Source organism: Solanum dulcamara, chromosome 5 (genome assembly GCF_947179165.1).
Source record: "Solanum dulcamara chromosome 5, daSolDulc1.2, whole genome shotgun sequence".
NCBI lineage: Eukaryota > Viridiplantae > Streptophyta > Magnoliopsida > Solanales > Solanaceae > Solanum > Solanum dulcamara.
Window position 1 is genome coordinate 33889170 of NC_077241.1, and position 25543 is coordinate 33914712.

Sequence of the window (25543 nt, forward strand, 5' to 3'; positions counted from 1 at the left end):
AAGCTCCAAAATGGGCCTAAAACTTAAATAAATGACATGGTGAAAAAACAGTCAGAGCCAGGAAGTCGTAAATAACTTCAAATCCCTAAAGGAATGCTCTGAAAGATAAAATAAATGCATTAATTCAAAAATGTACTACAAGGTTATTACAACATCTACTAATAAAAGAACTTTTGTATGTGAAAGCAAGAGTGAAGAAGTACCAAAAGGGATACATAAGCTGTAGAACTGCTCTTGCATCTCCTGCTCTGTCTCCTAGGTAGCCTCCTTGATAGGAATGGCTTTGGATTGCATCATCCTTACATCTTTTGCTAGACCGTATCACACTAAAGAAAATGTGACTCTTTTGGGACATACCAGCGCAACATCAGTACATAGAAAACTGGATAAATAGCTGAGAATGCTAGAGGCAAAGCTAATTCATATTCAACCTCACCAACTGTCCTCAATATCTCAAAAGGGGAAATATACATAGGACCAAGCTTGACCCTCCTTTCAAATTGCATTATGCCCTCCATGGGTGATACAACGAGGTATAATGTCAATACCTACGATCTGCATTAAAAATTTATCTAATCTGAGTAGTCTTGAGCCTATCTTAAATAACCCTCACATGATCTAAGGCCTCCTGAATAAAATCTGTACCATATGGCCTCCACTCTGTAGACTCAAACCACCAATCATAGAGAGATAATGCCTACCATATAAGGCCTAGAATAGGGTTATTTGAATACTAGAGTAGTAGCTATTATTGTACACAAACTCTGTCAAGAGCAAGAACTCATTCCAGTAAACCCTAAAGTCCAAAATACAGTCCTGCAACATATCCTCAATAACATGAATAGTGCACTCCTACTAACTATTAGTTTATGGGTGAAATGTTATGCTAAGATCAATAAGGGTAACCAATAACTCCTGAAAAAGTCCTCCAAAAGCTAGATGTGAACTGTGAAACAGGCACACCATGAAGATGAACCATCTCCCAGATATAGATATATGCCAAAATCATGGCACTGAAGGCAGTATAAATCGGAAGGATATGTATTGATTTGGTCAATAGAACAATGATGACTTGAATACTTTCAACACCTTTGAAAGTGCAAGGCATCCCCACGATGAAGTCTATGGTGATACACTCCAATTTCAACTAAGTAATGGGTAATATTTCAAACTCACCACCAAGCCTCAAATGCTCGGCCTTTACCTGCTGACAACTCAGACAATGAGAAACATAGTCTACAATGTCTCCCCTCATAATGCTCTACCAGTAATGCATCCTAAGGTAACAATATATCTTAGTTGTTCCATGATGGATGGAATTTCTTGAGTCATGGGCCTCACTAAAATCAGCTAAATCAACCCTCCAACTCTTGGAACATATAATTGGCCAACAAACCTAAAAACCCCATCTGAATATAAAGTACCCTGAATAGCATCACCCACTATCACCCTCTATTTGAGTGCCACCAGATACTCATCCTTAAATATACAACTACAAATCCTATCTAATAAAGATGAATGAACCCCCATATGGGCTAGCACATGCCTAGAATTTGAAATATGAAGTTGAATCATCTTGTTGGCTAAGGCCTGGATATCCAAAGCCAAAGGTCACTCCATAGTGAACATGAAGGATATACGACCCATACTTACTGCCTTCTTACTCAAGGCACCCATTAATACATTCGCCTTGCCTAAATGGTAGAGAATAGAGAGATTTTCCTCCTCCAGGAGCTCAATCCAATAGTGCTGCCTTAAATTTAGGTCCTTCTGGATCATAATATACAGAAGTCTCCTATGATCAGTGTAGATCTCATAATGGAATTTATACAAGTAATGCCTTCATATCTTAAGTGCAAAAACTACCACCGCTAACTCCATGTAATAAGTAGGGTAGTTTTGCTCATACAGCTTAAGCTGCATTAACACATAAAAAATAACTCATCCATACTATATAATCCAAATCAATGTGAGATGCATCGTAATACACAATAAAACCCTCGCCCTCAATAAGAAAAAGTAATATAGGACTGGTGGTAAGTAAATCCTTGAGCTTTTAAAAGCTCAACTCACACTCCTTAGACAACTCAAATGGGACATCCTAATGAGTCAAATGATTTAATGGCACTGTAATGGTAGAGAAGCGCTCAATAAGTTGATAATGTTAACCTGCTAGTCCGACAAACCTGTGAATCTCAGTAATAAACGTGGTCCTGTTCAAATCTAGAATAGCCTCAATCTTCATCAAATTACCAAGATTCCATCCTTGGACACCACATGCCATAAGAATTCGACTAAAGCAAGAAATTGAACTTTGAGAACTTGGAATAAAGCTGCTGGTTTTTCAAAGTCAAGAGCACTAATCTCAAAGGTTGCTCATGCTCACTCTGGCTTTGCAAGTATACCAAAATGTATGGCTGAATACATAGATCATCAAGTCCATGAAGGTGGTAATGGCATTAGCCGGCCCAAATGACATCACTAGGAACTCATAGTGGTCATATTGAGTTCTAAATATAGTCTTAAATATGTTCGCTGCCCTAATCCTCATTTGATGGTAATCAAATCTCAAGTCAATCTTGGTAAACATGGTTCCACCTTGAAGTTGATCAAAGAGGTCATCAATAAAAGGCATGGGGTAATGGTTCTTCGCCATCACCTTATTCGACTACCTGTAATCAAAACACATCCGTATAGTAGTGTCCTTCTTCTTTATAAATTGTACTAGGGAACCCGAAGGAGAAATGCTAGGCTGAATAAAGACTTTACCTAAGAGGTTCTAAGGCTGAAAACTGAGTTCTTTGAGCTATTTGAGGGCCATCCGATATGGTAGAATAAAATAGGACGGGTGCTTAGTTCCAAGTCTATAGCAAAATCAATATCATGCTCTACGGATAGGCAAGGTAGGTCGATAGGAAACACATCTGCAAACTCCCAAACTATAGGAACCGAATCAACTAAAGGGCCCTATTAACTTACATCCCATACATAGGCAAAATAAGCTAAGCACCCCAAAGAAACCAACCACTAAGCCCTCATAAAAAAAATATCCCCGTCGGTGTGCAACTATAGGCTCCTTACCACAACACTGGAGGAATGTCAGGCATGGCTAAGGTAATAGTTTTAGTGTAGCGTTCCAAGACTGCATGGTAGGGGGATAACCATTCCATGCCAAGAATCACATAGAAATCAACCATATTAAGCAATATTAGATTAAATCTTGTATCATAACCCTAGATAGTCAACAAAAAAGATCGAAATACCATATTCACTAATATGGACTCACCCATTGGGTTCGAAACATGAACTAAATTTTCCAAGAACTACAAACTCATACTCTAACATAGAGCATATTACACAAAAACATATAAAAATGTGGAACCTGGATCAAATAGCACTGTTGTAGGTTGATGGCATAATAAAAGCATACCTATAATGACATCGTCAGATGTATCTGCATCTTCCCTCACTAGGGTTGAATCCAAATAGGCCTAAGAACCTTCTCTTTATGAATCTAATCTACTAATTGACCTGCCTCCCCGTGCTCCACCTCTGGCTCCTTGTCAGCTGCCTCGATGATGTAGTATCGAGACCTATTATAGCTGCCCTGGTGGCGAGCCATCCTTTTACTTCCCCTATAGGACTCCTGGTGAATGTTCTCTATAGTTTGAGCATGATCCACCATATCCAAAAAGTATGGCCATTCAAAGCCATAGGCTTTGTCTCAATCCTCAACTGAAACATAACTCTACGCACCAAACAACACACTATCTTCTCCAAAGTGAGCAAAATCATAGTGAAATGGTGTGATAGCTTACGAAACCTCACCTCATACTTTGAGACAGTCATGAAGACCTGCTACAACTTAGAAAACTGATCCTGGAGTTTGTATCTGACACTTCATGGTATATACCAATCTAATAAAGGCCTCCAAAAACTCCCTTACGATACCAGTGGTTATCCAATAGGTCTAGTATATAGATACGAGTGCACCTCAATCTGGCTGGCCAAAGAATTAGTCAGCAGTGAAGTACACTCTTCTAGACTACAAAAGTCCTAAGGACTGAAGCTGCTTTTTGCATGTAATCAGAAAATCCTGTGCGTCCTCTTCTATAGCTCTAGAGAAATGGCCCCATCACCTATATTGGGTTGATTGGCAGCGGGGGCTAGTGGTCGTGAAACCTGTGGAGATGCAGTTTCAAAATGAGGTCTTGGGGATTGTTCTTGGATATTTTTATGTTTATTTCTCTTTCTTTTCCTTATTATTATTTTTGTCTTCATATGTTCTCTTCCACTTATTAGCCTACTGCTTTTGATTCTGGGTTAGAGGTTAGGCTTACCTACTTGTGAGTTATAGTAGGTGACATCATCACGTTGGAAATCTTTTCGTGATATAGGATCTATATCAAATGTGATGCAGAAGTAGGGGTGAGTCGCATCCACATGTACTCAATAGCTTTGATTGACTGACTATAAAGAATTAATCAAACTTATGAAATAAGCTAAGGAAGGTTTCCACTTACATAGAAAAAAGTCCCACTCCAGCATCTATGTTGCCAATTTATATAGAATATCAAGAGTAAAGTACATTTATAGGGACAATTCAATATTACATATGATTAGATAAGTCAAATAATTAAATGAGTAATGTTATGCAATGGAATGAAATGATGCAATAATGTGGTGGTATAGTGGAATCAAGGTTGTTACACAACTTTTCATATACACCTATCGAGATAAGGCCTCCAGACAAGGACCTACGAGGGACTCATAATCCCTAGACCAAATCATAATATCAATATCTCATAAACTTGCCACCTAGCTCGTGGCCAAGTATATAAAAAAGTGTCACATTTTCTTTCTCAAAAACAATTTCCACATTTCTCAACTGCCCAAAATCACTGATATAATGAATCAGTATGAATGTATCACAACACACAAGGCATGGAAGCAATAATTAACTCAATAAGTAATACAAGGTTCAAATTTTTTGAAACTCAACCTAAAAATTATATACACCCTTAAATAGATAGTAATGGAAAGGGAAACCATTAAAATAAGAGTTCACCTCTTTTGAAAACTTTTCATTATCTGTTGTCAGGATCCAAGCCTAGGGCATACACGCGACACGGCAAATGGGAGACCCGAAGGTACCTCATCCAAACCTCTTAGCATTCATTTAGCTTTTCATAGGTAATGACATTCAGTACCAATAAGCGGAAATACAATGGGGAATGGGACTAACGGAAAATTAGAACAAGAGTCACTAACAACTTAAAAATATTATCAACTTGTGTCCAAACACACCTCTACTTATAGACTTGGCGGGGACTAAGACATGTTCCTAGCTCACCCTTAATAAAAATGGAAATAAGAACCATGAAAGGTATTCAAAAGTCATTACATAACATAAGAGTGATAAAGGAAATGAATATTGTTCTCGAAATATAGGAACTCACCAACTAGGTATCCTTCAACGAAATCAACTAGCTACTTGGAGGTAAATATGGAGCAACACCGGCACCTAAATGGTGATATCATATAGTCAAAAGAGTATGTATTAGTACTTTTATTGTACTAAGTATATAGGCATGCATTAAAATTGAAGAAAATTTAGAACATTAATAAAGTATGGAACATAGTACAATGCATGCATAATCAATAAAGTAAATAACATTTGATAAGTTCATTTGTGGGATAATGACCATAACCTATATTTAAGACCATGCGAGCTATTACATGGAATCTAATATAACCTCTAAGTTGTCATGTGGAGACTATTTGTAGATCCACTAGCCTAAGCCTGCAAGGGCTCCTATGTTGGCACTTAGTTAATAAGACAAGGGGTTGCTACTAAGATTCCCTTACTAAATCCCAACTCAATGCCCCATTCGATGCTAAGTCAATCCTACAGAATAGTTTAATATAACACAAGAACATAATCATTTACATAGCTTTAGATCATCAAAGCATCATTAGGTAGAATAGCTCATTAAAACTCTTCTTTGATTCACACAAGTGAGAATAGGACTTTCACAAGTGGAATATATCATTTCATCATTCCTTTTTTTCATAAGTGTCCTTTGTATGCTTTCATAAAAAATCATTTTGGAGGCAAAGCTTTCAATTCAAACTTCATTGAAATATAGTGAAACTAGGTGGGTTTTATTCAATCAACTTTAGAATCATTTGAATCAATGCTAGCATGCATGGGAGGAATGAAATGCATAACTTAAGACATCTTTAAAACAACCCTCCAATATACTTTAAAACTCATTTTATGCCTTCATATAAATACCTTTAATACATTAAAGATTTTATGAAATGAAAAGCCAATAGAAATTAAGATGGGTACATAAACTTCATGTAATCAACAACTTATACATTTGGAATCATAATATGAAAACCTATAAAATTCACCATTTGAAATTGAGTTGCTAGGTTAGGAAAATATATGGGCTTTATAGGTGCAAGAACCCATGAATGAGACCCACATACCTTAGGGAACAAGGCCCTAATGCATCTTTGAAAATTGAGACTTAAAGATCTTGAAATAAAACCGTAGACTTTGTTTGAAATGAAGAAAACTTTGGGAGGAACTTTAAAAGAGGGGGTTTAACAATTTGGGACTAAGTGTGTGAATGAAGGGTTTGGGATAGCATAGGTTCCTTAGATAGGATCAATTCATCTCATAAAATGGCCACACTAGGATGTTAAAATATGGGAAAAGACAAAAATACCCTTTTAAAAGTTAGTCGGATCAGACCCTACGACTCCTCATTAAGACTCGTAGGACTTTCTATGAGTTGTAGAGAGGACTCCTCCTGCATGGTTTGATAAAGACCTTGAGGACTGACCCTCATAAGTTTCTCTACGACTAATCTCTACGATTCATAGACACTTTTATGAATCATTGAACTGACTCATCTTGCAGGGTTGGAGGAACCCTAAGGACTATGTCTTTGAACTTTCTCTATGACACGTTCTTATGAGTAGTAAACTCGAGTCGTACAGTAGGGTTTGAGCAACCTGCATGACCATTATATATAGACTTCCCTTTTCACTTAGTCAAATTTCAGACCTCATCCTTAGTCCTACGAGCCACTCCTATGATTGGTAGGAGTTTCTACGAGTCGACTGAGTCGTCGAAGCTCATTCAGTCTATTTTCTAGAATTTATTCCTTCATTTTGAATCTTCAACTTATGGGGTCTTATAATATATCCCCCTTGGGAATATTCATCCTTGAATAAGATTTTACTAACATAGAAATGACACAGAAAAAGGATTAGAAACCCAACATCAAGAAAATGACACTTTGAGATGCATAGAACATGAGATCTTTGAACTTAGCATAAAACATGACTTAAAAATTCAATTCATGAAAATTAATGCACATGAAGACTTAGAAAAACTAGAAACATAAGTCTTAAACAATTCATGAAGAACATATTACCTTAGGCTCGACTAGAATCATAAGAGACGAGGGTATCGCTTCGTTATATCATCTTCCACTTCCGATGTAGAACTTTCAACTTTTTGATTCCTCCAAAGGACTTTGATGGATACAACTTCTTTGTTCCTCAATCTCTTTGAATTGTCGGTCCAAAATTTCAAATGGGAAATCTGTATAGGTCAAGTTCTCTTCAACATTCACTATTCCAAAGGCACAATGAAATTTAGATTATCCACATATTTCCTCAACATAGACATATGGAACAGCAAATGAAGCATGAATATTTTGAAAGGCAACTCCAACTCATAAGCAACTTTGCCAAGACGTCTCAATATTCTATAAGGCCCTTCATAACTAGGGCTCAATTTCTCATTCATACCAAATTGAAGTACACCCTTAATGGGCAAAACCTTTAAGTATACCCAATCATCCACATTAAACTCAAGATCTCTCCTCCTTGTATCAAAATAGGAATTTTTGAGCCGCCTTTAATCTCTCTATAATGAAGCTAACCTTATCAAAAGAATCAATCCCCAAATCATGAACCAAAAAGGTAATCTCTCCCACTTTGAACCAACCAACTGCAGACCATACAAATCCTCAAATGGTGCCATCTCTATACCTGAGTGGTAGATATTATTATAGGCAAACTCAATAAGTGGTAGATGATCATCCAAACTCCCTTTCAACTCTAACACACAAGTTCTTAACATATCATCTAGTGTTTGAATTGTTCATTTGGCCTACCCATCGGTTTGAGGATGGAATGCGATACTAAGCTTCATTTTGGTACCAAGAACCCTTCGAAATGGTAATTGGGTACCACGATCCAAAATAATCTACAAGGGCACACCATGCATCCTTACTAATTCCCAAATGTACAACTTAGCATAATGCTCGGCACTATAGGAGGTCTTCACTAGTAGAAAGTGAGCTGACTATTTTATTTTATCAATAATCACCGGAATTATTAAATCGTAATGTTTTTGAGTACAAGGCAAACCCACTACAAATTCCATGTTCACATCTTCCCACTTCCAAGTAGGGATTTCAATGTCTTGTGCTAATCCACCCGACCATTGATGTCTAACCTTAACTTGTTGGGAATTTGGACATTAAGCCACGAACCTTGCTATGTCCTCTTTCATGCCACCCCACAAATAAAGATATTTTAATTCTTGGTACATTTTAGTCAAACTAGGATGAATAGAGTATGAAGAATTATGAGCCTCCTTCAAGATCAAATTCCTAAGTCCATCAACATCTGGAATAAATAACCGACCTTGGTAGTGAACTACCACATTTCCCTCTTGTGAAAAAACTTCTACTTTCTTTTCTTTCACCCACTTCTTTAACTCTACTAAAGTCGGGTCAAGGTGTTTTTTGGACATAATATCGACCACCAAAGAAGATTCGAACCCTTTCTGAACAAACATACTACCATTGTCGAAACCACTCAACTTTTCCCTCATTATAGCAAACCAATGAACATCCTTCACCAACTCCTTCTTCCCTTAATTAACATGAGCAACATTCCCCATAGACACTCTACTAAGTGCATCGGCAACTATATTGTCTTTACTTGGATAATAGTGCACACTCATGTCGCAGTTCTTGAGGAGTTCAAGACACCTCTTTTGCCTTAAATTGAGGTCCTTTTAGGTGAACACATCTTGGAGACTTTTGTGATTAGTGAACACATCCACATGTACTCCATAGAGTTAATGCCTCAAAATATTTAAAGAAAAAACAATGACCGCTAACTCAATATCATGAGTCGGATAGTTGTGCTTGTGCACCTTCAATTGCCTAGAAGCATAAGCTACAAACTTGCCATTTTGCATTAAGAAACAACTCAAACAAAACCTTGAAGCAATCTTTTAAACTTTGGAAACTCCTCTCACATTCATCCATTCATATGAACTTTTCCTTCTTTTGAGTCAGCTTTGTCATAGGAGATGAGATAGAATAGAACCCTTCAATGAACCTTGTATAATACCTGGCTAGACCCAAAAACCTCCTAATTTCTGAAAGAAACAATAATCTAGTCTAATTCCTCACCACCTCCATTTTCTTAAGATCAAACTTGATCCCATCACCAACACTATGTGACAAAGAAATGCCACCTCTTTCAACAAAAAATCATATATTTTAAACTTGGCAAACAATTGCCTATCCCTTATGTTTTGAAGCACGACTCTCAAATGAACTATGTTCTCCCTCACCTAGAGAATAAATCAAAATGGCATCAATGAAGACCACAAAAAAGTATGAAGTTAGGGTTTTAACACCTTATTCATTAGATCCATGAACACTGTCGGTACATTCATCAATCTAAACGACATCACCAAAAACTGAAAGTGACCATACCATTCTCAAAATGTCATCTTGGGAATGTCACACTCCCTTAAATTAGTTGAATATAGCCAGATAAGAGATCAGTTTTAGAGAAATGACTAGCCTCTTGCAATTGGTCGAATAGATCATCTATCCCAAGAATTGAATATTTGTTCTTAATGGTCACCTTATTCAATTACCAGTAGTCTATACACATTCGAAGTGACCCCTCCTTCTTTATTAAAAACAACACAGGAGCACCTTATAGTGAAATACTTGGCCTTATGAACCCTTTCTTCATAAAGTCCTTTAATTGTTCCCTTAATTCCATTAATTCCACCAAGGCTATTTGGTCGGGAGGAATAGAAATAGGTTGGGTATCGAAGAGAATATTGATACCCAAATCAACTTCCTCTTTGGGAGGGACATCGGGTAAATCATCAGGAAAGACATAAGGAAACTCATCAACTATGGGGTCCGACTCAAGAGAAGAGCTTTCGGAGTCAAAATCCCTAACTCTCATGATGTGGTAGATGCAACCCTTAGCAATCAACTTTTAGGCCATAAGACTAGAAATAAACTTACCCTTCAATACTAAATTATTACCCTTCTATTTAGGAATAGACTCATCTGGGAATTGAAATTTGACTCTATGAGTTCTACAATTTATAGAAGCATAAAATGCATGCAACCAATCCATACAAAGAATAACAACAAAATTTACCATGTCAAGCTCAAGGAGATCACAAGGAATAATTTTATGCAAGATAGACACATGACACCCTTTATAGACCTTCATATTAACAACCGATTCACCAACCAGGGTAGACAACAAATAGGGCTCTACTAATATTTTGAGTAAGACAACAAAACTATTAGCAAATAATGGAGTAAGAAATGACAAATTGGCACCTGGATGTGATAATGCATACACATCAAAAGTAAAGACCTTTAACATATCGATAAATATGTTGGGTGCTTTCTTAACCTCTTGGCTCCCATGTAAAGGATAAAAGGAGTTGATGTGTTGGCCACTTCCTTAAGCTTGTTGACCATGAGTAGTTTGGCTTTCAGGACTACCACCACCCCCTCTACAATCTCTAGCTAAATGACCCAGTTTAGCACACTTGAAGCATGCATTGGAGTTGGCTAAGCATTCCCCTTTGTGAGTATTCCACACTTCTTGCAAGCGAGGAAAGCTTGAGCACCAACATTCTCTCTTGGAACCATCGGGTAAGAACCCTTATCCTTTTTCAACCTTGGAGGATGAGTATTAGTGGAGCCTTGCCCCATAAATTGTTGCCCACCTTTGCCCTTTCCACTACCACTATAACCGAACCTTTAATGATTGAACCCTCCACCATAACCTCTACCCTTCTTGAACCTTCTTGACCTCTCCCTCAACTTCTCTTCCTCAATTTGTTCTTCATATGTCACGAGTCGGTAGATTCCCATCTCTTTGACCAACATGGCCGTCTTTCACTCTTTGGATACCAAATAAAAAAATCAGAAAATAAACTTTATGATCCTGTCTCTTGGGTCAGAGGCCATCAAAGGAGCATACTTAGACAATTTAGTCAATTTGAAGGAATATTCCCTCACACTCATGCCCTCTTGGCAAAGATTAAAGAACTCTTGAATCTTTACCTCCGTTATCTCCAAAATAAAGAAGTGATCTAGAAAGGCTTCCTTCAATTCTTCCCATTCTGTGGGATCTATATCTTCACCCCTATCAATAACCCAGTGCTCATACCAAACCCTTTCCACACCTTTGAGTTGATAGGCTACTTGCTTAGCCTTTTCATTTGGAGACACTCTCATGATATCCACAATCTGATACACTTCCTCAATAAAATCAATAGGGTCCTCATGTACCTTGTAACCATCACACTCGGGTGAATTCATTCTCTTAAAGTCTCAAATCCTAGAAGTTGGAGTAAGAACATGAGAAGGAGGAGGAGGAGGAATAATGCCTTGGTTAGTTTAGTTTCTATTGCTTGTGCCAACAAAATGATGATGTTGCAAAATTCCACATGTAACTCCTTCCTCATGATGTCGAGCTTCAGGAACTGAAGGAACTTGGTCCTCATCTTTAACTTTCATGACCCAAGTCTAGGTCCTAGACGTAACACGATGAATGAGACACTCAGAAATGCCTCACCCAAGCGTCTTAGCATTTATTAAGCATTTCTTTGGTAATGATAAACAAATTAATCGGAAGCATAAGGGATATAGGGACTAAAAGGCTTCACAATAATAATAGTCAAAGACAACATAACATCCTTTACTATGTCTAACAATACATTCTACATTAAGAATTGGTGGGGGGTGAAGACATGTCCCTAGCTCACCCTCAAAGTTAAGTCAAATATAACAAACTTAATTTAATGTCTAAACATAAGCTAGATAAGAGAGGAGCGTCATTCATGGAACATGGGAACTCATAAAAGTGGTATCCTTCAATACTCAACTTAGGCATGGGGAGGAGAGTGTAGAGTAACGTCGGTCTCTAAATGGTGATACCATGTAGACAAAAGTATGTGTTAGTACTTTAAATGTACTATATATATGAGTATGGTATGAAATGAAGAACATAAGAGAGAGACATGCATATACAATATGCATAAGTTAATGCAAGAATGATAAATTATTACGTGAATCCTTAAACATTTATTTTGTGAGGAAGCGACCTTAATCGACATTTAAGACTATGTGAGATACTACATAGAATCCAATATATCCCCCTACGTTGTAACGGAGAGACTATTTGCTAGGTAGAACTCCGATCAACTTTAAATTTCTTTTAACTTTAACTTTAATGGCTAATCGTGGATCCACTAGCCTAAAATAGCCGACAAGGGCCCCTATGGTGGAATATAGTTAATGCAACAAGAGACTTTACTTAAGGACCCCTTTGCTCGAGACACCATCTACATTCTACATTCGGTGCTACATCAAGTCCCATGGAATAAAATTTCAATATTAATATAATATAAGCATCATATAACTTTAACATTAAAACATCAATTGATGGAATAGCTAATTAAAACCATTCATTAGATTCAATGCGATAATGTTCATATCACATTGAAACCTTACTTTGGCTAAAAGCCCTTCATCAATCACTCATTCCATAAAGACTCCCTTCCATAAGCATTTACTTCATAACCTTCATTTGGACTCGAACTTAATTTCAACTTTGCTTTATCAGAAGAAACTAGGTGGATTTATTTCGTAAAAACCATTCAATGCCTTTAAAGAATTTTTGCATGCATGAGAGTAATGGAAATGCATAAAATACACATTCTTAAAGCAACCCACCATATATATCTTAAAACGCTTTTCAAGACTTGACATAATCACTTTATTAAAATCATAACTTCATCAAATCAAGAGTCAATATCCATCAATATATTTAAAAAAACTTCAAATATATCATAATTTATGCATTTAAAGTCATCATGTAGAAGCCCATAAGATTTTTTCATTTTGAATTGAAATGCTAGGTTGAGAAAACATTGGAGATCTATGGTTGGAAGGACCCATGGTTGAAAAACCATATACCTTGAGTAAAATGAAATCAGTAAGAACACGTGAGGAAGAAAGGATTCTTGATTGCCCTGAATTTGGAAACCCTAGCCTTGCCTTGAAGACCTTGAAAGAAGTTGAGAGGGGAGGACTTGTGTTGGAGTAGTTAGAGTAAAAGAAATGAGGGATTTTAATGGTTTAGGGTCATTATATATGTGAATGTTTTCCTTCAAAAAGACACTACTTTGGGTTAAAACGTAGGAAAAGACCAAAATGTCCCTTTAAAGATCTGGCCGGAAGAGACTTCACAAGGACCTTTCATGGTCCGTGGTGATCACCAATATTCGTGGTGGGGTCCCGTGATAAGGGAGAAATTCAAAAAAGGGACTTGTAGGGTAGTCTCTGAAGTTTCTTCACGGACAACTTGACGGTCTGTGAAATGCATCACAGCCCATCTAGGGTGACCGTGGTGTAGGTCCTGGAGTAGGCCTGCAGAAGTGGCCACCACAGACCACTACACGGTCCATGATAGTTTCCATAGCCATGGTGGTCTTCCATAGACCCTTCCTTGGGAAAATTCATGAGGACATTGGGGAGGTCTCACCACAGAGGGTTTCATGGCCCGTGGTCATCCATTGAGGTTCGTCCACTGTAGATTGAGCTTGTGAATCCCTCCCACGGTTGCACACCATGGTCTGTGAAGGCTTTCGTGGTCAACTTCTAAGCCAGTTTTTTATAACTTTTTTGAGAATTGGTCCATAGTTTCTTGGTGTAGGACCTTTCAAATTTTTGAGGTCTTACAATATCTCCCTCTTGGGAACATTCGTCCTTGAATGAGAATCATTGACATAGAAAATGACAGGCATGAGGACTAGCAACAAAACATATATATAATGACACATAAAATGCATTAACCAAGAGATCTTTAAACTTAAACATAAAACATAACTTTCAAATTCAACTTCGTGAACATGCATGCATATGAAGACTAAGGAAAAACTGAAACATAAGAATCTTATACATTTGAAAATGAATGACTTATTACAGTAGGCTTTAGTAGAATGAAAAAGATAAGGATAACGTTTCCTCATATTCGCTTCCGCTTCCCATGTAACACATTTTACTTGTTGATTCCTCCAAAGGACTTTAACGGACACAACTTCTTTGTTCCTCAATCTTTTGACTGGCCGATCAAAAATTTCAATTGGGACTTCTTCATAGGTCAAATTCTCCTCAGCATTCACTACCTCAAAAGTCACAATGGAGTTAGGGTCTGGCACACATTTTCTTAACATTAACATATGGAATACTGGGTGAGTCATGGTCATTTCCGAAGGTAATTCCAACTCATACACAACTTTGTCAACCCCTTTAGGATTTAATAAGGCCATACATACCTAGGGTTCAATTTTCCTTTCTTACCAAACTGAACCAAACCTTTCATGGGTGAAACCTTAATCTACATTAAATTCAAGATCCCTTCTCTTAGTGTCGGAATATGACTTTTGATGACTTTGAGCTATTTTCAACCTTTCTCTAATGATATTTCTCCAAAGTATCAAGTAACAAATTGGTACCTAACGAGTTCATCTCACCTACTTCAAACTAACCAATTAGGGATCTACATCACCTCCCATATAAAGCCTCAAACGAAGCCATCTCAATACTCGAGTGGTAGCTATTATTTTAAGAAAATTCAATGAGCGGTATGTAATCAACCCAATTCCCTTTCAACTCCAACAAACAATCCCTTAATATATCCTCTAGGGTTTGAATTGTCAATTCGGCTTGCCCATCGTTTTGAGAATAGAATGCAGTGCTTAAATTTACTTTATTATCGAGGCCCTAATGAAATGATCTCAAAGAGTGAGAAGTGAATTAAGTACCACAATCCAAAATGATTGACAGTAGCACACCATGCAATCTCACCAACTCCCAAATATACAACTCTGCATAGATTTTGGCCCTATTAGAAGTCTTAATCGGTAGGAAGTGATTCGACTTAGTCATTCTATCAACAATCATCCAAATAGAATCATGTCTCTTTCGAGTATGAGGCAAACCCACTAAAAATACATATTCACATCTTCGCATTTCCAAGTAGGGATTCGAATATCTTGGGTTCGACCACCCTGCCTTTAATGTTTGGGCTTCACTTGTTGACAATTCGGACATTCGGACACTAACCTTGCTCTGTCCTTCTTAATTCCACCCCACCAATATAACTCTTTCAAGTCTAGATATATTTTTGTCAAATTAGGGTGAATGGAGTATGCAGAATTATGTGCATCCGTCATTACCAAACTCCTTAGGCCATCCACATCCGAAACATATAACTGACCTTGGTAATATAAGACCCCATCTCCCCCTTGGGAAAAGATCTCTACCTTCTATTCCTTCACAAACATCTTTAACTCGACAAGTGTCCGGTCAAGGTTTTGTTTTGACTTTACATCCACTTCCAAATAGGATTTAGACCTATTTTTGACAACAATACAATCATCACCGATACCACACAAATTTACCCTTAATCGATCTAACTGGTGAACCTCTTTCACCAACTCCCTCTTTCCTTCATCAACATGGGCCACACTCCCCACAAATAGTTTACTAAGTGCATCGGTAACCACATTGTCTTTACGCAAATGATAATGCATACTCATGTCATAGTCGTTGAGGAGTTGTAGTATCCTTCTTTTTATTAGATTGAGTTTCATTTGGGTGAACACATATTGAAGGCTTTTATGATCGGTATACACATCTACATGTACCCCATAGATGTAGTGCTGCCAAATTTTTGAAATAAAAACCACGGCGTCCAACTCAAGATCATGGGTAGGATAGTAATGCTCATGCAGTTTCAATTGCATAGAAGAATAGGCTATGACCTTATCATTTTGCATTAATATACAACCTAAACCAATATTCGAAGCATCACAATAAACCAAAAACCCTTCTAATCCTTCTGGTAGAGTCAAAATAGGAGTGGAGGTAAGTTGATCTTTTAAAGATTAGAAACTCCTTCCACACTTATCCGTCCATATGATTTTTTCCTTATTTTAAATCAACATTGTCATAGGAGATGAGATGGAAGAAAACCCTTCAATGAATCTTCTATAGTAAATGACAGGACCCAAGAAGCTTCTAATGTCCAGATGACACAATAGTCTAGGCCAATTCTTGAACGCCTTTATTTTCTTAAGATTTACCTTGATCCCCTCACAGGACACTATGTGACCAAGAAAGGCCACCTCTTTCAGCTAAAACTCACACTTTCTAAATTTTGCGAACAATTGCCTATCCCTCAATGTTTGGAGAACAACCCTCAAATGATCCTTCTATTCTTTGTCACTCCAAGAGTAGATCAAAACATCATCAATGAACACCATAACAAAGGTATCAAGGTAGGGTTTGAACTCCTTATTCATTAGGTCCATGAACACCACTGGCGCATTCGTCAACCCAAAACTCATTACCACAAACTCGAAGTCACCACACCTAGTCCAGAATGCCATCTTGGGAATGTCACACTCCCTCACCTTTACTTGGTGATAGCCAGACCGGAGGTTGATCTGAGAAAGTGACTTGCCCCTTGCAGTTGATCAAACAAGTCATCTATCATAGGAAGCAGGTACTTGTTCTTAATAGTCACTTTATTCAATTCTTGGTAGTCTATTAAAATTTGAAGCAACCCATCCTTCTTTCTAACAAATAGAATGAGGCACCCCACGAATAAATACTTGGTCTTATGAACTTCTTTTCTAACGAATCATTTAATTGTCCCTTCAATTACTTCAATTCTATCGGATCCATTCGGTAAGAAGAAAATAGAGATAGGTTGGGTATTGGGAGGAGAACAATACCAAAATTAACTTTTCTTTCTGGAGGGACACCGGGAAGGTCATCGTTAAAGATATTGGGAAACTCATTGAATATGGGGACCGACTCAAGAGGAGGACTTTTAGAGTCGACATCCATAATTTTCACTATGTGGTAAAAGCAACCCTTAGCAATCCATTTTCGAGCCTTGAGACAAGAAATGAATCTTCCCTTCACCACCAAATCATGATCCTCCCATTCAAGAACGGACTTAATAAGGAATGAAAACTTGACTCGACGAGTCTTATAATCTATACTAGCATAAGATGCATATAACCAATACATCCTAAGAATGACATCAAAATCCACTATGTCATGCCCTATAAAGTCATAAGGAACGACTTTATGCAAGATGGACATGGGACAACCCTTATAGACCTTTCTAGCAATAACCGAATAACCCACGGGGGTAGACACCAAATAAATCCCTACTAATATTTCAGGCAATATATCAAACCTATTATCTAAGAATGGAGTAACAAAAGACAAGTTTGAACCAGGATCTAATAATGCATACACATCAAAAGTAAAGACCTTCAACATATAATAACATTTGGTGCTCCCTCAACCTCTTGCCTCCCATGCAAAGCATTGAAACAGTTGGTGCATTGGCCACCTTCTTACGCTGGTTGGCCATAAGAAACTTGTCCTTGAGGCCTATTACCACCACCACCTCTACAATCCTTAGCATGGTAACCCAATTTGCCGCATTTGAAACATGCATTTGAGCTCACCAAACACTCTCCTTTATGGGTCCTCCCATACTTCATACACAGTGGTAAAGCTTGGGTGCCAACATTCTCTGTTGGGACCATTTGGTTTGGACTTTTGTCCTTGTGAAACTTGGAAGGAGGAGTATTAGTTGGACCTTGACCCATAAACCATCGCCCAACTTGACCTTTGCCATTGCTGCTATAACCAGACCTTTGAGGGTTGAACCCTCCACCATCCACTCTAGCTTTCTTGAAACCTCTAGACCTCTCCCTCAACTTCTCATCTTTCATTTGTTCGACATAAGTCATTAACCAGGAGATGTCTAAACCAACATGGCCATTTTGCATTCCTTAGAAACTAAGCTTGAGATGCCAAAAATAAACTAACTCATCCTTGCCCGGGGGTCAGAGACCATAAAGAGAGCATACTTGGATAGTTTTAAACTTGAGGGAATACTCCCTCACACTCATTCTCCCTTCACGGAGGTTAATGAACTATTGGATTTTGTCCTCCCTAAAGTCTAATGAAAAGAAATGGTCTAGAAAGGAACTTTTGAACTCTGCCTATATTATCCATCTCCTTTCTTCATTCCTCTAAATAATCCATTGATCATATCATACTTGAGCCATGCCTTTAAATTTGTAGGTCACTATTTCACACCTTTTATTCCGCGGCACACTCATGATAGCCACAAAATGATACATCTCATCAATTAACTCTACAGGGTCCTCATCTTGCTTAGAACCATCAAACTTGGGCGGATTCATCCTTTAAGAATCCCAAAACTGGGAGGCCAAATATTGTACATGATGAGGATGGACACCTTGATGCCCTTGGTGAGATACAACTTGAGCCAATAATGCGACTATGTTATGCAACTCGGCATGAGGTTACCCCATTCTCATGATGTGGGATATCCGAAACTAGAGGAGCTTGGTCCTCATCATTAGCCCTTTCTTTTAGAGGTGCTCCTCCATGAGGCATTATCTAAAGAACATGAAATCGGTTGTTAGTTAGATGAAAACTTAAGACACTCTAGTGAACAATATAAATTGAAAGAAGTGTAGTTCTTTCTAAACGTCTCATAGTCTCCTATTCATATTTATGGTACACTTCACAACCATGAACAAGACCCTATTTGACACCATATATTGGACTTTGAGGACCATTTCAAAACCTCGTACTCTAATATCAAGTTTGTTATGACCCAAGCCTAGGGCCTTGATATGACACAGCGAATGAGACACCTGGAGGTTCCTTACCCAAGCCTGTTAGAATTCATTAAGCATTTCATTGGTAATGATAAACAAATCAAGAGGAAGCATAAAGGATATAGGGACTAAGAGGCTTCACAATATAAGATTCAAAGTCAACATAACATCCTTTACTATATCCAATAATACCTTATACATTAAGACATAGCAAGGACTAAGATATGTCCCTAGCTCACCCTCAAGGTTAAGTCAAAAATAAAAAACATAATTTAAATTTCTAAAGTTAACATAAGCTATATAAGATAAGAGTGTCATTCCCAGAATATGGAAACTCATCAAAGTTGTATCCTTCAACGCTCAACTTACCAATGGGGAGGAGAGTATATAGCGACGTCGGTCCCTACATGTTTATAACATGAAGGCAAAAGTATGCGTTAGTAGTTTGAATATACTAAGTATGTGAGTATGCTATGAAATAAAGAACATAAGAGCGAGACATGTATAGGAAATATGCGTAAGTGAATGCACTCATGAGAAATCATCATGTGAATCCTTAAAATATTCATTTTGTGAGGAATTGACCTTAACTATCATTTAAGACCATGAGACCTATTACATGGAATCAAATAAATCCCCCCATGTTGGCATGGGAAGACTACTTATCAAGTGTAACTCCGATCAACTTTAAACATTCTTTAAGTTTAACTTTAATCGCTAATCGTGGATCCACTAGCTTAAAATAGTTGATAAAAGCCCCTATGGTGGCACATAGTTAATGAAACATAAGGCTTTAATTAAGGAGCCCTTCGTTAAAGCCCCCATCTACATGCTACATTTGGTGCTATGTCAAGTCCCATGGAATAGAATTTAAACATTAATATAATATAAGCATTATATAACTTTAACATTAAAACATCAATCAGTGGAACAGCTCATTAAAACCTTGTATTTGATTCAATGTGAGGGTCTCAAAATCTACAAAATTGAGGGTCTCTGATCTTTGGTTATGAGTCTTATCTACAATTTGTAATAATTCCTATGAATCATCCTGTCAAGTTGTGGACTCGATCCTGAGGAACATACAAAACATGTTCCTCTGATGTTAGGGTACGAGTTAGTGTTACGACTCATTGAATGAACTATGAGTCGAATGTTGATTTGTACAACCTCTTATAAGCTTTGGTCCTAATGAACACACAATACTCTCTCTATAAATCATTTCTATGAGTTGTACAAACCTATACGATTCATAAAATATGTCGTAAACTTGGGTTCAGTCAAATTTTCTCTTGATTCCAACTTTCCAATTTCTGGGGTCTTACATTCATGCCCTTCCAATTGGCAAGACTAGGTATGTTATGTAGAAAACTGCACTCATGACATCAAGGTTACCATAATTTGTTGGACCAAACCTCCTCTAAATATAGTAAAGCTTATTATGATGGCAGTGCACTTAACAATCTAGGAAGAATAGGTGTTAGAGGTATTTTAAGGAATGTTCTAGGTACCATAATCTATGGTTTTGCTGCTACTATTGGTTTTGGTACTAACAATCAGGCTGAGCTACAGGCAACCAGTTGGGGACTCACCTAGTGCATATACAATGGGTATGATTAAGTTATGTTGGAAGTGGACTCTGAACTAGTGGTTAAATAGATCAAGTGTCAGGCATCACCTCCTTGGAACCTGCATCATGCTAATGATAATCTCAGATTCATTTGTGATCAATTTAATGACTTCAACTGACAACATACTCTTACAGAAGCAAATTATATGGATGATGTGCTATCTAAAACAAGTCACTAGCACGAAGAACCTCATCATTATTTTCATGCACATCAGCTTCAAAAAGATGCTAGAGGACATTACAATATGGACAAGAATAACATTGTAATTTTTAGAAGAAGGAAGCTTAAGAATATTAAAAAACTGCCTTAGTGTGATACGTCTTATTTATGTTTATTTTGTATCTTTTCTCTAATGTTTATCATCTTCATCAAGGATATGTCTTGCTGATATAGCCATGGTGAAGATGCATTTGGATATTTTTTTTAATTTTATCTTTTATGTAATTGGAGTGTCTCCCTTATTTATGTTGTCCTAGAGTTATTTGTGTAAAAGAGGAGTCCTCTTCTTAGGTGTACAATAACTCTAGGTTTCCTTTCTAGTATTGGGGATAAGTTAGCCAAATTTAGTAGGTTAGCCGACTTATGATACACCATAGGATCGTAGGTCAGATTTATGTCCCCCTCCTTGTATATTTATCTTTCTATGTTATGTTAAGTCTTAGGGGTATTTTTCTGCCCCTGGCCCTACAGGGTCATTAAAATAAAATAAAACATATACGAAAAAATATATGATCCCACTCAAAATATGGAAGTAACAATTACAGAGCTACTACACAATACTAATACAAGTCCCAAAAGTGGAACAAGGAGACAAAAGCTGTCTCCAAAAGCATAAGACAGTACAAAATATATATATATATATATATGGAAACTAATGTTCGTACTTGCATCGTGAAATAAGATGTAGAGTATAGTATGACTACTAAAATAATAGGTACTTAGTAGGCATCATAGGCTGACAAAGCTTGAATAATAAAAACAATAGGAACAGATAGAATCTAATATAAATAACAGGGTTAGGGGGAAAATAAAGAGGTGTCCATGAGTGTAAGGAACTATGAAAATACAACTACGCCTAATTGGGCCCCCATAAGCCTAGAAGGTACATTCATTTGCAAGTTTAAAGAAAAACTCGAGCCACTCCTATAAACCCAATGGGTACACAAAATAGCTATAACTATTAAGAATGAAAAATGGTGAGTTCAGAGCCAGAAAACCGAATCCCAAACCTAAAACCAAGATTAGCTTCTAGGTAACCAATAGTAACCAATAGCAATGGCCCAGCTAAGAAGTCCAACGGTTGGACCTCAAACCGCGGATGAGTCTCAATGGGGCAAAATAGTAGTAATCTTTAAATAGTAAATGTGGACAACCCAGCTAAGAAGTACAGTGCCCAGACCTTGAATTATGAATGAGTCTCAAAGATGCAAAAGTTCATAAACAGATTAGCCTTCTCCATAGAGGATAAGCGGGCAGCATAACCAGACCTTGAATCAACAATGATAACGGCTACCCAAATATAGCATATAATCCATCATAGTGAAAACACTGCAGAGCTACTTCCTCTCTCAGATAATATATTCAATACGTCCAAGCTTGATCCATACCCAGTCCATAATCCCCGAATGAGGCTCGAAGCTCAAATCTTCCATGAATGAACCACAAAAGAAGGGAGAGAGGGTATAGGGTTATCAAGTTGAGGTAACGCCTAATCTAAGGCTAAACTACCAGAAATAAGTTTGCTATTTCAGTCTACAGGAAACTAAATCATCTGAATCGATGTCAGAGTAAAAGCAAGGCCTAGTGGGTCCAACTATCGCAGGTCTAAGGAAACTCTAGTCTAAGCCTAGACTAAGAACAACATGCTCATAATAAATAGAAAAAAGTCAAAACAAGACTACTAGGCATGAATGATCAATGTAGAACTAAATACATGTCGCAAGAACTGGAAATTCCCTAAAATAAACCTCACGCATAGTTTCTAAACACCAAAGCATGGTTCAATAACTATCCACCACAAATTCCAACTAATCTATGCGAAATCACATAATATAGCAAAATCTAATGAAAGGGAAACCATAGCTTACCTGTAGGCCGATCACGCATGCTCTAAATCAAAAAAATAGAGCCTTTCCCTACATAACGACATCTAAATGCTTCCACACTATCAAAAATAGGTACACAATATTAAAAAAGTCATTTTGACATTAAAATTACTATATTCGGAGACAAAGAATTTTTGAGTAAAAAAAGAAATGTTGGACCTGCTCTAATAATCCTTAAATTGACTCCATGAAAAGGTCCTGAACACTTCCACAAACTTTTATTCCAAAAGGAAACACAATTCAGAGTCCAAAATAGGCCTAAATGACATATGCAGTAAAACTCCCCATTAAAGCATAAAAGAGAGCTAGGAAAATAGCTTAAGATAGGAATTTAGCTCTGATGAAGCTTCTCCGACACTTTCTGATCACTAAATAATTTAGCCACAACAATTACGATCCTACAAGACTTCAAATAACCAAATTTAGACACGTATAGATCCCACATTCGAGTTTTAAGATATGAGGAAAGTGCTGAGTTTGTCCTTGGTCTTTGACTAAAACAACAGGGATTTACTCACTGTTAACGTTACTATAGTAGCCTACGATTGCGGAGAAGAAGAAGCTACACTCTGTGAATGCAGAGAGGAAACCATCAGTCCTTCACGAATGCAAAGAGCAAGTTGCTTTGCACCTTCAACTTCTGCAACACAACTCTTTAGCATAATCTAAGTCTCCGACTGTGTGCTCAGGATTAATTCAGAATCATGTGCGCTCAAATGAGATATGCTATCTCACCAAATTCTACATTTTAGACTAAATAGCACATTCAAAATTTCCATACGAATTAGTTTAACATAAAGTGGGTCCCACACCCAAGTGTCATTTTTAGAAAATTTCCACAATGAGCCTCTTTGGAAGGGCATGAATGTCATTCTAGATCAAACTTTACATTCCAGAACTAATCATGCTAATGGACTTTTCATCCAAGCACGTTTTCTTAAAATATTGACCAAAGTCAATATTAGGCTAAATTGCAAAGGTTAAAGTGCCAAATGGCCTAAAACTAACATCAATTGCCTCGATACTTATGCCAACCAAATTACTAGCCCTATTTGGCCATTTTAGAGTAGTGGAACCATCAAAATTCTATTCTAAGGTCGTGTACCTAAAGTAGAGATCGAAATCATTTTTTCTTGTTATAAAAGCTCCAAAATGGACCTAAAACTTAAATAAATGACATGGTGACAAAACAGTTAGAGCCAGCAAGTCATAAATAACTTCAAATCCCAGAAGGAATGCTCTGAAAGATAAAATGAATGCATTAATTCAAAAATGTACTACAAGGTTATTACAACATCTACTAATAAAAGAACTTTTGTATGCGAAAGGAAGAGTGAAGAAGTACCAAAAGGGATACATAAGCTGTAGAACTGCTATTGCATCTCCTGCTCTGTCTCCTAGGTAGCCTCCTTGATAGGAATGGCTTTGGATTGCATCATCCTTACATCTTTTGCTAGACCGTATCATACTAAAGAAAATGCGACTCTTTTGGGACATACCAGCGCAACATCAGTACATAGAAAACTGGATAAATAGCTCAGAATGCTAGAGGCAAAGCTAATTCATATTCAACCTCACCAACTGTCCTCAATATCTCAAAAAGGGCAATATACATAGGACCAAGCTTGACCCTCCTTTCAAATCACATTATGCCCTTCATGGGTGATACAACGAGGTATACTTTCAATACCTACGATCTTCATAACGCAATTATCTAATCTGAGTAGTCTTTAGCCTATCTTAAATAACCCTCACATGATCTAAGGCCTCCTAAATAAAATTTGTACCACATGGCCTCCACTCTGTAGACTCAAACCACTAATCATAGAGAGATAATGCCTACCATATAAGGCCTAGAATGGGGTCATTTGAATACTAGAGTAGTATCTATTATTGTACACAAACTCTGTCAAGAGCAAGAACTCATTCCAGTAAACCCTAAAGTCCAAAATACAGTCCTGCAACATATCCTCAATAACATGAATAGTGCACTCCTACTAACTATTAGTTTATGGGTGAAATGTTGTGCTAAGATCAATAAGGGTAACCAATTACTCCTGAAAAGTCCTCCAAAAGCTAGATGTGAACTGTGAAATAGGCACACTATGAAGATGAACCATCTCCCAGATATAGATATATGCCAAAATTATGGCACTGAAGGAAGTATAAATCGGAAGGATGTGTATTGATTTGGTCAATAGAACAATGATGACTTGAATACTTTCAACACCTTTGAAAGTGCAAGGCATCCCCACGATGAAGTCTATGGTGATACACTCTCATTTCCACTAAGGAATGGGTAATATTTCAAACTCACCACCAAGCCTCAAATGCTCGGCCTTTACCCGCTGACAACTCAGACAATGAGAAACATAGTCTACAATGTCTCCCCTCATAATGCTCTACCAGTAATGCATCCTAAGGTAACAATATATCTTAGTTGTGCCATGATGGATGGAATTTATTGAGTCATGGGCCTCACTAAGATCAGCTAAATCAGCCCTCCAACTCTTGGAACATATAATTGGCCAACAAACCTAAAAACCCCATCTGAATATAAAGTACCCTGAATAGCATCACCCACCATCACCCTATATTTGAGTGCCACCAGATACTAATCCTTAAATATACAACTACAAATCCTATCTAATAAAGATGAATGAACCCCCACACGGGCTAGCACA